The sequence below is a fragment of the Artibeus jamaicensis genome, unplaced genomic scaffold (genome assembly GCF_021234435.1).
Source record: "Artibeus jamaicensis isolate MK-2021 breed Jamaican fruit bat unplaced genomic scaffold, CSHL_Jam_final contig_415, whole genome shotgun sequence".
NCBI classification, from domain to species: domain Eukaryota; kingdom Metazoa; phylum Chordata; class Mammalia; order Chiroptera; family Phyllostomidae; genus Artibeus; species Artibeus jamaicensis.
The window spans coordinates 155950-168146 of record NW_026521823.1 but is presented as its reverse complement, the minus strand read 5'-3'; the positions used below and the strand labels follow the sequence as shown (position 1 = coordinate 168146).

Below are 12197 nucleotides of genomic sequence, written 5' to 3'. Positions count from 1 at the left end.
GATACACCAAGGTTGTGGGTTCAATCCCTGGTCAGGGAACATACAAGAATCAACCAAAGAATGCATGAGTAAGTGGAACCACAAATCGATGTTTCTCTCTCTGTTTCTCCCTCTCTCTAAAATCAATTTAAAAAATTTTAAGGAAGAAAAAGTTCTCCCAATTAAAAAGAATACAATAGGAATGTGTAAATCAGAAAATGCCTAATGAGCCCTGACTGGTGTGTCTCAGTGGGTTGGGTGTCATCCCTAAACTGAAAGGCAGCCTGTCCAATTCCTGGTCAGAGTACACACCTGTGCTGCAGGTTCAGTTCCTGGTTGAGAGCGTGCAAGAGGCAACCTTGTTTCTCTCCCTTATTTTCTCCCTCCCTTCCCCTCTCTCTAAAACTAGGTAAATAAAATCTTTTTTATAAAAGGAAAATGCCTAATGAGGAATGAAATCTATGGGAAGATGTTAATTTGAAAGTATATTTCAACTATTACCATGAAGTGTATAAAGATGACTGAAATCATTGCCAAGTCCTTTTACTATGAAAATTAAACTCAAACTTATTGCACAGAAAGTCCTTAGATTGGAAGAGAAGCTAGTAATTGCCTTCTTCTGCCTGTTAATTTTCCTTTTCTTAATCACAAAGTTACCAACTAAATGGAAATACTGGGGCTCAGAATCAACTCTTGCATTTTCTTTGAAAAATGCTGATTTTTCTCATTAGATAGGTACCAAAAAATAGAAAAATACTGTATCATAACTCATATTTAACATAAAGTTTAACAAACTTATACTCTATCACAAATTGTAAATACCATCATTTCCTTAACCAATTGTTATTTCTGGATATTTGGATTATTTCCAATGTTGCAATATTATAGTGATTCTCAAAATATGGCTCCAGAGACATTTTCAGGTAATTTATGAGGTAAAAGCCATTTTCAAAGTAATACTAAGGTATCATTAGCCTTTTTCACCATGCTGATATTTCCAGTGATTGTGCAAAAGCAAAGGTTTGTGCCTTTGTATGAACAAAGGTTGAGTCACCAAACCATACTAGTCATTCATTGTATTACCACTTAGAAACTCATATTTTTAAAAAGGCAGTTTCACTTTTCTTTACTTAAATCTCAACCATTAAGTACACCTTTTCAATATTCTTATAAAATTGGAAGTATGCATAAAGTATTTCTGTTGAATAATAAAACAGAATAGTTGGCTTAAGTAAAAGCACTAATGCTATTATTGTTTTGAGTTGTGAGCTAAATTAGCTGCTTTTTCATGGAATGCCATTTTTACTTGGAAGGACTGCTTATGATTTAGAATTGCATATTTGGCAGACATTTTCTCAAACATATTAACAGCATTTCTCACCAATGATAAAATGTAAGTTTTCAACAGAAAAATCGGAATTTTGGAAAACTTGTGCCCAATACTTGGAGCTTGTCAGCTTTCCCATACTTAAAAGACTTCTGATAAGATCGGTGTGATATTTTAAAAATTTGATTTTTAAAAATATGTCAATACTGATATATTCAAATTACCAATGAATGATGTTACAGAATCTTGCTCAGGTAAAAAAATTTATTTATTCAAAGTGCAAGACAGATGAATATAATTTACTGTTACAGAAGACAAAAAGTTTATTGTTAGGGTTTCAGAGTCTCTTAGCCCTAACCTTTAAGGAACCAGCATTTGATGATTTGATGAGTTTTTGTGTAGTATCAAAGAAGAAATCTACAATTATATGAAACAGCTATTAAAATATATCCCCTTTTCCAACTACACATCTGGGTGAAGCCAAGTTTCCTTCATATTCTTTAGCCAAAGCAACGTATTACAACGCATTTCCTGCAGAAGCAGGTAAGAGACCCTAGCTGTCTTTTGTTAATCCAAAAATTAAAAGGAGTTGCATTCCTTTCCATACAGATTATGCTTTGGGAAACACCATTGTCTTTTGGAAAAATAATTGCATGAGCATGTAATAAATTTATTTCTTATTAACATATTAATATTAAATTTTAATGTCTAATATTGGTAAATATTGATCAATATAACCCACATAAACAAAAGCTCTTTGGAATCTTCAATAATTTTTAAGAGCATAAGGAAGATATATAGTTTGAAAAGATTGAAGAGTATAACACTTGAGAACTGCTACACTATTACAACCAGTGGTTCTAATATCATGACAGCTAAATCTTTGTTCCCACCCTTATATTTTCTTTTGGATAATCTAGGATACAGTCCTAGAACTGGAGTTTTTATACCAAATGGTATGTAGATTTTCAAAGTATTTGACATAGGCCAACTGCCCTCCAAAAGGCTTTTTCCTGTTTTTTACTGCTATCAATAGAATGCATGCATGTGTATTTAATGGCATTCTCACCAACCCACAATACTTTAACTGTTGTCAATATAATAGTTGAAAAAATATTTCCCTTAATTATATTCCTTTACCAGCAAGTTTAACATTTTTATATTAAATATAAGTTAAATATAAGTATAAACATAATTACATCAAATATATTAACATAATCACTATATTATAATTAATATATCAAATATAAATATAATAATATTCTCCCCAATTTTAGAAAGTTTTGCTACCCTTTGTGGAAGAAACTTAGGCGAGCACAAGGAGTCATGGTGAAGGTGATCATCTATGATCCTCTTCATTGGGAAAAAACTTTCAAACTAGTATTTTTATTAATTGTTTTAACTAACTGTTCTGCCTTAGAACATGTAGTTTTTTAAAAACTTCAATTTAGTTAATGTAAAACTCTGCTTTATTATCGATATGAAAAAGCACTAAATCAAATGCTAAAAGTACCAATTATCTATTAAGTTGTCCAATCTTGGGAAAGTTGCTTAACCACAATTTCTCACATAAAACTTTAGGATGGAGAAAAAAGACTTATCTGTTAAAATAATATTTAAAGCACTGGTTGCAATAGCTCAGCGTTCTTTTGGTGTCAGGATCTCTTTATACCTTTAAAGATTATTGAAGACCACAGTCTAATGAAAACTTATTGCTTTCATTAAAAATTGTGTTTGAAATAAATAAATCATAGTTAACAAGTGACAGACACTCTAAACTGTTTAGTCATCAAATATATTTACGTCTCCAACCTAATCTGAAATGCATCAATTGCCTATCTGTTTAGGGTTCTGGAGGATTTTACCCCCCTGGACCATATACCATAGTAAAAACTGAATGGGTAAAAAGGCATCAATAAGCAGGCACCTGTTACTAGGAAAGACAATGAAGAACTCCAAATCAACAATCCCCAACCTTTCTGACACCAGGGACTGGTTTCATGGAACACATTTTTTCCATAGACCAGGGCAGAGGGGGTGGTTTTGGGATGACTGAAACACATTATATTTAAGTTCACCTCCTGCTGGTAACCTGGTTAACCTTTGTGGCCCAGAGGTTAGGGAAATCTGCTCTAAATCATGTAAAACTACCCATTCTCTCCATACTCTTTGTAAACTCTTCGCATACCTCAATGTGATGATACTGCTCTAGAGAACTCTTGCACGTAAGTTCCAGTAACCAACCAAGTGCAGGAATGTTCCCAAACTTGAAACAATCTAATGCCACCAACAAGCCGTAATAAATACACTTTGGAATAGGCAGACGATGGAACACAACACTGCAATTAAAATAAATCTCACAGAGTTGAATGAAAGAAGCAAGTTACTACAAAATATATATGGTATGACTGCACTTAAATGAAGTTCAAAGTGGTAAAATTCAAATGAAAAGCTTATCACAAAAGCCAAGACAGCAGTTATTTTTAAGAATAAACAAACATGAACAGGACTGGGGACTTCTCATTAATGTAATGAGCATGCTATATTTCTTAACCTATGTTGTTGTGACATGGGTAAACACTTTATAATTATATTTAAAATGTACATGTTTTATGTTTTCCTAAATGTAGGTTTTCAGCTTTAAAGAGAAAAGGATAATGAATTGTCCCATTATAATACTAAGCATCCATTTAATATTTTGATGAAAATAGTATGCATATAAACTAACAATTATTTTATCATTAATTCATTAATTTAGAAATAGCATAAAGGAGGGAGACAAAGAGGGAGAGAAACATCAACATGTGGTTGCCTCTCATGTGCCCTCCACCAGGGACCTGGCCCACAACCCATTCATGTGCCCTAACTGGGAACTGAAACCAGTGACCTTTTGGTTCACAAATCCATATTCAATCCACTGAGCCACACCAGCCAGGGCTAAACTAACAATTATTAAGTCAACATCTCATTTTTATAGTTTTACTATAAAAATTTTTTAAAGATTTTATTTATTCATTTCTAGAGAGAAGGGAAGGGAAGGAGAAAGAAGAAGAGAAACATCAATGCACATGAAAAACATCGATGGGTTGCTTCTTGCATGCCCCCAACCAGGGACTTAGCCGGCAACCCAGGCATGTACCATGACTGGGAATCAAACCAGTGACCTTTCAGTTTGCAGGCTGGTATTCAACCCACTGAGCCACACCAGCCAGAGCTTACTATAAAATTTTTAGTTTCACTGTTATAACACTGTTTTCTAAAACAAAGGAATAATGATGGGGACAAAGGCAGGGCAGGGGGGGTGGGAATTGGGACAACTGAAATAGCATAATCAATAAAACATACTTTAAAAAATTGTCCATTCAACTTTACACAAACACTATGACTGTAATAGGATAGGGCGTCTATCACATAGATAATGAACTTCACATGGCTTTACATCATGCAAGGTCATATTGGTTCCTGCTATATAGAAGAAATTCTAATACATAGGATAGAAGACAGGACAAGGATAGATACAAGAAAACACAGATTTTATAAAACAAAAGAAGTACTCTAAGTTTGCCTCTGGGCAGGAGGACCGAGAATGGGACTGGGTAGAAGAGGGATGTTGCTGGTAGGCTCTTCTATTCTATTAGATTTTAAGCAATGTACATATATCACTCTGCTAACTTTTTAAATACTCACCTGAGGATATATTCATTGATTCTAGGGAGAGAAAAATGGAGAAAAAGAAAGAAACATTGATTGGCCACCCTCTGCAAAAACCACGGCCAGGGATCAAACCCACAACCAAGGTATGTGTCCTGACCCAGAACTGAAGCTGAAATCTTTTGGTGTACAGGAAGAGGCTCCAACCCACTGAACTACCTGGCAAGGGCACTTTGAAAACTTTGTTTCAAAGTTTTAAAACTTTGAAAAACTTATGAAGTCAATCTTCATACAAACTCTAAAGGGATTTTTCTTTTTTTTTTTTTTCATGCTAACAATCAATCTCAGGCTACAAAATATAGAGTTAAAAAAGAGCTTACCAAGCTCTCTTCCCCCTCAGCAATTAAAGGATAAATGGAAAAAGGGTTCTGAAGTCCTATACAGGGAAGAGAATAAAAGTGAAAATGAAAGTTTTAAGAGTTTTCTGATAATGAATATGGCATTAATTCAGGTATTAAAACTAGAAGAGAGGGAATCAAAATGTTTCTGCAGAAATTTGTACAATCAAATTTCAGCTGCATAATTTCTCCCTCTCTGACAACAAAGCAAACAGCACATGAGTTATTTTTTTTCCATAAAGAGTAGGATGTGTAGACATTTGTAGTACAGATCAATGGTCATTTTTACTACAGTACATAAAGCATTGAATAAGACACAAAGATGAAGGTGACACAAAAAATTGTCTCTTTAGTAGGTTCTCCATACTAAAGGGAAAAAATATTGCTCCAATAGCTGAAAATTGTTTTAACCATTTGAGTTGACCCAGTAGCATTACTAATTTAATATTCATCATTTATATGAAGCAAAAGAACAAAATAATCTGTTGGAAATACAACTGATGAAAGCAATAATTATTTTCAGACGATTCAACTAATGGGACTCTTCTTCCCATCTATTCAAGAGTCTATGAACATCTATGTCTCATTAGATGGGATGTAATTATAAGGCAAAATCCATGAATATACAATCAGTGATGTAATTAAATGTCGAAAGAAACCTCGAAAATTATATCCAAACATCACATTGGAAAAGATATTTCTCCCTCACAGACTCAAACAATTACAAATAATAATAGTGTATTTTCCCAGAGAGAGAAGGCTTTCAAAGACTTGTAAATGCTATCATAAATCAGGAAGGGAATGTGTTTTTTCCTAGAACCTCAGGGATAAGGGAACAGAGAGAGAGAGAGAGGGAGACACCATAAAGCACCGAACAGAACTTATAGGAAAATAAACTAACATTGCCAGAGCAATGGTTCACTGAGAGATACAGAGCAGGCCAATTACATTAAAAAAAAAAATTAGTTTCATTATATATTGTGGTCAATATAGCAGTGGGTTGGGGAGTAGAAGGGGGAGAGCAGAATTAGAGAAGAGGAAAGGAGAGCCACAAAGTTGAAAGACAAGGCCCAGCAAAAAATGGAAGAGAAAGGGACAAAAGATAGGGAGAGGAGGATAAATAAGTCCTAATATTGATAATAAACTACTGCAGTCACTTTTCTTACTTACTATGGGCTGTGGGCTTCAAACTACAGGGTGGGCAAAAGTATATTTACAGTTGTTCACATGGAAAAATATATATTACAAGACTAAATAATAACACAAGAGTAAACTCTGTGTTATGCAAACTCACAACTATAAACCTACTTTTGCCCACTCCTGTATTGTTGCTTAAAAATTCACACATTAAAATGCTAAATAACTAATTAATTGCTCCTCCTAAATCTGTCAAATCTATTTCTGGATGTATTACATATAAGTACCTGTATCACAAGCATTTCACTAAAAATGCAGATTGAAAAGTCAAACCCTAGGTCTAATGAATCAGAATTTCCTGGGTTGAAGCCAGTTGACTGTTATACCAAAGGTTGGAAATTATTGTTTTAAAATGTATACTACCAGGTAGGTGTTATTTTTTTCTTTGAATGGTTACAATGAGCAGACACCAGACAAGAGATTAAGCTGAGGGCCACATACCTTTTAAAGATTTGCCACTCCTAACAATATAGCAGGACCTGCCCAACTGAGCAGTCAAGGGTTTAATGCAGCAGATATGAGCAAATAATAGTCAATTCATATATACTTTGTAGTTTGTCAAAGGTTGAAAAAAGATAAATAGAAGAAAACATCTCTAATCTCAAGAGCTTAATGTTCTTTTTCTTGTTGATGAAGACGATCTTCTTTTTTTTTTTTAAAGGATTGGGATAGAGAGGCTATTTTTTTTTTAGATTTTATTTATTTATCTTTAGAGGGGAAGGGAAGGAGAGAGGGAGAGAAACATCAATGTATGGTTGCCTTTCATGCGTCCCCTTCTGGGAATTGGCCTTCAGGGAACTGGTCTGCAACCCAGGCATGTGCCCTGACTGGGAATCGAACTGCGATTGGAAGACGATCTTCTTAACGTAAGCAAATGCACATTCTTCAATACTCATAATTCCTAAAGATCCATAAACTTTCCTGTTTTGAGTCTCAATCATAATTCACCTCTAGAGAGGCACTCTGAACCTGAATTGAACTTCTTAGTGGTTTGGTTCCATTCTTTACTTACTTCACCTATGTTACCAAGCCCTGTTTTTCCCAGTAAGAATCTAAGTTTGTGAGGATAGAACCCATGTTTCCTATTTTCTAGCTTTTTGTGCCCTGTTTGTTGTTTAGAACAATGATGACCACGTTGTGGAAAATTTGATATTGAACTGGAATAGAAGTCTCAGAAATTTAGGCAATTCAACAGTCATATGCAAAGTAATTTTTAAAAAATTTCAACTGCCCCAATAAAACAAAAAAAAAATTCACAGACAAAGATTTTGTATTTCCCAGAAGATTCTAAAAGTGCCCGGTAGGTAAACTCTCACTAAAAGAGAAAAGATATGACAGAATGAGACTACTAGGTAAGGGGAAGTTAAATTCAAGCTATTATGTTATAGCTTACAGACCTCCATATTTTGTACACTCACATCCAAAGTTTTATACATACCCCACCATATACACACTATAATACAACAAGGTATCATATTAAACAGTATTTGCCCTCCTAAAAGAATGAGGTAAAATTAAAGCAGAAATAAACCTGTCTTTTCATCTATACATTTAAAGTGAATTCCCAATTTCTTGTATTTTCACGTTAGGCCCATCATAAACAAACAATGTCAAAAACAATGCTTCAACTATGAAAAACTTCTAACGGTGTAAAAAACTGTTGTAGAAATTTTTTTAAACAATCATCTCTCTGAGGAAAAAGAATAGTAGATTGAACACATTTTCAAAATCCGTGATTAATTCATTTGGTTGCATCTTATCACCAAAATTATCAGCAAGCAATTTAACTAAGGTTTTATTTACTCTTAAGTAAATACAGACCATTTCAAACAAAGCATCATTTGTTGGAGTGGACTAGCATCAGTATCTCCAGGCTGGAAACCCTACCATTAAGCATGGCACAACCTTGAGCAAGTCACAGGACCTTTTGGGGCTGTTCCTTCATTTATAAAAGTGAGGCAGTTGAACAATCTTCAGTCTTTTTTAGCTCTACAGTTGTATAAACTGGTAATTCTAAGTTTAAGTCTGATGACTCAGTTTAAACTTAAATTCAACCTTATCAGAGGAGAAGAGTGGAAAGGAGACTACCTAGTAAGTCTTAAAGGCCTTTCCTTTCTTCTGTGCATTCTTTTTCCTCCCTTCTCCTTGAAGCCCCACCTCAGTCTTCTTTACATAAAAAGAAACTGAAACATATGAGCATTATTTTATTTAAATTGTAATAGTATCTTGATTTTAAGAAACTAAATTCTTCTACTCTCTTTAATAAATAAAATCTTAATTATTTGCTTATTTGTGTGCCCCTTGATTTTTCTCATATAGGTCACTGGCTTTTAAAAACTCAAAAAACAATTTTTTTAAGGCACAAAAGTTTCATTGGATTTTTCAGACAGATCAGATCAGAAGTAAATACAGCCTTTGCTTACTCAAAGGCTGACCAAGTCGGCAATACTGAAACAAAGATGATAGCAAATGGCTAAGAGTAAAATGTCTGTTGTGCATATCTTATAAGACCACAAAATTAATCTGTTAATATCAACAATCCTTTCAAAATATTAAAGATATAATAATTGACTGCCTTTCTATCTTCCCTTTTGTCTGACAGGCCTTCAAGCACTTAGAAAGTGAACAACAAATTCCTGAACAGCTGGCTAAATACCATCATAGTCAATGGTAAATGAATTGGGAAGTTTTATTTCTAAAAACTTTATTCATAATCACTGCATATTCTAATTTTACTTTCATATTTGGTTCTATAAATAATTTTCATAACTAAAACACTACTATATCCAGCTTCTCAGAGTACCTAGGACTTTAAGGCACACCAGAATATACAATTGCCAAAGTCTCATAATTTCTATGATAAATATTTCAGGAAAAAACTGGACAAACTTTTCTATCATAAAAGGTATTACTTGTTAAAATACAAAATAAGCACATATTAAAATACAAAACAAGCATATATTAAGAACAGAAAAAAAGGTCAAAACTCTTTACTTTTTCTTTTTACACAAATTGAAATACTGTGTTTTCTTAGTGTCTAGTTATGCTTCTAAGGCTGTTACTCAGAACAACTTTCCAGTGTTAATTATAGAACTTTATTATTTTTTTCTAAAAGTAAATGAATCATTCTAGATTTTCTTCCTCTTTATGTCACTTTTACTTCTTATCTAAATGAGTGTTCATTTTACTTAAACTTCCATTTTCAAAATTCAATGTTCAGTATCATTTCATTAACTTAAGAGAAAGAAAAAAAGGAGAAAACAGTCAAGGAGCAACACCTATAACTCAATTGTCCCAAAACCTCCCCTACACTAAAATGCCAAAACAAAACCACTGCTTCTGAATTTTTTTCTTAACATGAGTATCACACATGAATAGTACAGTTTATTAAACTATAACTTCTGGCTACCCTGAAAATCCAATTACATTTTTTAAATTAAAATCTGACTTAGTTTGCCTTGTGATATAAAAAAAGAAAAATTTCCTTTCTTCTCAAGTCACACAGGAAAAAAAATCACACAAAACATAAAAAATGCTTTACCAAGAAGATCTAAAACTTTCCAGTATTTGAATGCTTTGTTTTCCCTAGTAGTTAAAAAGTACAGTCAGGCATGTGACTGACTACATTTTCTCAGAGTTAGAGAACACATTCAGCCATGTTCTTCGACAGGTAAGAACCACCCTCCATTCACCAGCTCAGGAAGAAGCCAAAAGCAAACACCCAAAATCATAACATTACCTTCAAATATTCTCATTATCTTTAAATATTGTCCTTTGGGCTTGAAAATAAAAAAGCAATCCGGCAAGTTTTATGCTGTTAAAATGGCTCCTGTAGATTGGGGAAGTGGTGTCTGTGCTTCAGCTTATGAGTCATACATGAAACTAAGTGTTTCTAAGGGAGGCACGCCCATGTTGCTGTGGACCCAATTATTCTGCTAGGTCAAACATGCAAATCTACAGGTAAAAATGGGGGGAGAGGTATAGAAAAAGGAGCAAGGTAGAGCCTAAGAGCAAGATCTACCTTGATTAAACTATTACTCAGCTCATATTAATTACCATATTAAAATGAATAATAAAATACAATCAGAATCTACAAGGAGGCAAAATTAAAAACTGTATGTTGTATTTTTTACATCTTAGTTTTTAAAAGTAATTTTAATGTATCAAGTAAATAAAACAAAGGAAAAGAGCATGGGAGGAAATGGAAGGAAGATAACAAACTTTCTAGCTTTTAATGTAAGTAACAATGAACTGGTGAATTTAACCTGGCTACTCATTAACCTTTATATGAAAGGGGTATATTACTATGTACTCTGGAACAGCTAGCAAACTGCAATACCAGATGCAGATTTATAAGTTCACTAAACAGATATCCATAGAAAATTCAAAGTTCAGTGGGAAAATAAGTGAGAATGAATCTGGTTTGTACTAAAAAATAATACCAAACTTGGGATTAGAAAGGAACTAAAATTTAATGTAACAAAATTATTTTGAATTGAACTGCAAGCTTGTTAAAACTCTATTTTAAAATAACTACAATGCAATCATGGTTCATAGCTCTACTACTTCCAAGACATGGCCACAATTTTCTATACCTTTCAAACATAAATGAGAGCATACTATGTGTTGGGCTGTACCATACACATCTAGCATAAGGGTGCCAACAAAATATGTGGCCAGTGAAGTTTTGCTCTCCAAGCCACCATATATCTGACAAGGTACCCATGCACCTTGTCAGAATATTACTACAATTACTTACCCTACCCCCATGTGTGAATATTTATTAATTTATTCTAAGAGCTTAAATTGATCAAAATAGCTTGAAAACTAATGCTTTCCAAAAGCACTTTAAATGGTGAAGTGCAAGTCACTAGCTAGCCTTCATCCTAATATTTTGTAAAAATTAAATGGAACTTGGCAAGGTGTTCTCCCTTTAGTCAATTACTTGGAAATAATTATTCTGCCTTACAAGAGGCACAGCTGAGAGGACAAGCTATCACTGACTTAGGAACTGTACAGACTGCTACAAAATGTAATGACAATGAACCAACTTGCTGCTCATTGAGTACTTATTTATTCCATTCCACCGAACATTGCTTGATTGGTTTATCTTGTTATTAAAATAATCCCCATGGTTAAACAAATTATTAATAAAAATTATACTAAAAATAAAAACATATCACTTTTCTATTGTCAAGTGCCATATTTTGTTTAATTTAGCTCATTTATCCAGAATGACTATTCAATACCCAAACTCCAAGAAAAAGGTCCTCTAAGCAGTCACAGGAAATGCTTCCTGGAAAACCCAAGTCATTTCCCAGAGCTGAAACTTATTTTAGACAATATCCATAATAAGCCTAGTAATTTAATTATCTTTTAGCTAATTAGAAATTATAAAAAGTGAATAGAGAATGGGTGATGTCAAAAGAAACAAGTGACAAAGCTGATAATGTGAGAAAAAAAATTTAAAACTACAAAACTACTGTATAAATAAGTATAATGTAAAAAGCTGGGATCTGAAGCTACCCTATAAGGTCAACACATTCTACATTCTCCCAAAGCATATCACTTTGAGTGCCTCAAAGTCAGCACTATCATGACAAAGGTTTTTAAAAAGCAAAATGAATGACATAAAGTGTGTAAAA

The 12197-nt window shown here is 33.5% G+C and overlaps 1 protein-coding gene across 4 annotated transcripts in view; it reads right to left on the bottom strand.

Moving 5' to 3' along the window:
- ELF1 (E74 like ETS transcription factor 1) overlaps window positions 1–12197 on the bottom strand; it is a 142792-nt gene that overhangs the window by 93139 nt on the left and 37456 nt on the right. For 2 of the 4 annotated variants that reach the window (XM_053665548.1, XM_037141251.2), the window contains exon 1: window positions 10292–10441. The exons of 1 other annotated variant lie outside the window; for it this stretch is intronic. The gene's annotated coding sequence lies outside the window, so the exon portion shown is untranslated. Of the gene's footprint in view, window positions 1–10291; window positions 10443–12197 lie in introns of those variants that run through there. One more of the 4 variants, XM_037141252.2, reaches the window with a different exon arrangement.